The sequence below is a fragment of the Urocampus carinirostris genome, chromosome 4 (assembly GCF_059441175.1).
Source record: "Urocampus carinirostris isolate Australia breed hairy pipefish chromosome 4, RoL_Ucar_1.0, whole genome shotgun sequence".
Classification (NCBI taxonomy): domain Eukaryota; kingdom Metazoa; phylum Chordata; class Actinopteri; order Syngnathiformes; family Syngnathidae; genus Urocampus; species Urocampus carinirostris.
Genome location: NC_142352.1, coordinates 42,748,069 through 42,749,935, shown reverse-complemented (window position 1 = coordinate 42,749,935; position 1,867 = coordinate 42,748,069).

Sequence of the window (1,867 nt, the reverse complement as noted above, 5' to 3'; positions counted from 1 at the left end):
TATGTGTTGAATTTTTATGTTGGTAAGATGAGGTTCTTTAAATTTGGTGATTATTCCTCCACTCAGAATGTAATTGCTTGACATCGGGAGACAAGAACGCAGTACAATACAGAAATCGAGTCAAGTAGTAACACACACATGAAATATAATCTTAGCATCTGATTTAATCAGTATAGGGCGAGTTTTCGCAATATTACGACGGTGGAAAAAAAAGTATTCCAATAATATTTTCACATGTACCTGAAACTACACATTTGTATCAAATATGACACCCATATTTTCGACCAAGTCACTCTAAATGATATTACATTTGTCAAGGTTCAGAGCACTGTTTCAGAACAAGTTGCGAGACCAACATATGTTTTTTTTTTCCACATATTTTGTTACAGGAATTCTTTGAGGACTTTCTTTCAGGTGACTTTGATCAAACACTAAACACGTTTTTTTATTATTTTTACTATGTATTAAAATAAAACATAGATACCGGGCATACACAAAAAAAGAACAATGTCCAGAACATACTCAAAAATATTAAATGTATTGTTGGTTCTGAGGTGATAACCTTGGGAATCCATCCAACAATTAATATAGTAATATTTTTTGATGGAATTTATGGATCAGCTTGATCCTTTCTTTCAATTAAAAGATCGGGCCTAAAAAATTCAGCCCGACCCGACCCGAGTCGCAGGTATATAAACCCGAAACCGCCTAAACCCGACGAATTAACTTGATTTGATAGACGAGCCCGAAGTAAACCCAAAGCTTTAGGGGCCGGTCAAACAGCCGTTTGCGGCTGAATCACGGCTATAGTTTTGCGTTTTTTTTTTTGCCCGTGGTTGCCCGGGATGGAAAATGCTCAAAATTGGCCAACCCGCTGTTCATTGGTGGTATGCCCGCAAAACAGACACCGGCGACTGTTCCGCTTCCTCATCGCGTCATTTCTGCGTCATTTTCTCGTGTGGACCACGGGTATAAAAGCTCCCGAGCCGGTGTTGTGCCCAAATCCGACTCCTACGCAACACCCCCACCCCCCCACCCCTTCGCGTGAATGCGCATTCTGCTGCGATCGCTTTTGTTGTAAGCGTGCATTGACGTTGGTGACTTTTTCATCCGCGTTAACAAACGCATTGTGTAGAATACGATCGCACTTTATTGTTTAAATAAACGCGTTATATAGACTAGGATCTCCCAATTGTTATAATTAGCTCGCTTTATAGTTTTAATAAGCGTTTTATATAGAGAAGAATGCGCGTTCACGCGAGGGTGGAAGGATTTACCGTTCGATTACGTTCACAACAAAAACAAAGACGGAATGGTTTAAGTTGTATTACATTCCCAACAAATGCAAGACGAAGTGGTTTTGGTTATATGTTCGCCATTACATTCCCTAAAAGTGAGATAAAACGAGGTAAAAGTGGTTGTAGTAGCGAGGGGATGCAAATCTCGGCACCGGGCTGTAGAAATCATAACCGCACAAGACACAGTCCCGTGAAGATCAAGATTTCAAGCTATGGCATCATTTTTATTTTTTTATCTTGAAAAGAAATGTCAAGAAATAAAAATGGATTAAGACTAGGTCACTACGCTGACGGGGATCCATGTTCACCCCCTTGACGTCTCAAGCACAACTGACGTGTGCTCGGCATTCGCGCTGTTTATACGCGGAGAAAGGCGTTTGACCGTCACACGCGTAACACGCTAATTTCACGTAATAACACCGCGATACAGGCACAGAACATGCTATTACCATGCTCCACCCACGATTACCCGCTGAAATTTCCCGTCCTACCCATGTGTAACCACGCCCTGGCCGCGGCCAGAGCACGTCGTTCCGCGTCATTTCCGCGTCATTACCTCGTGTTGACCA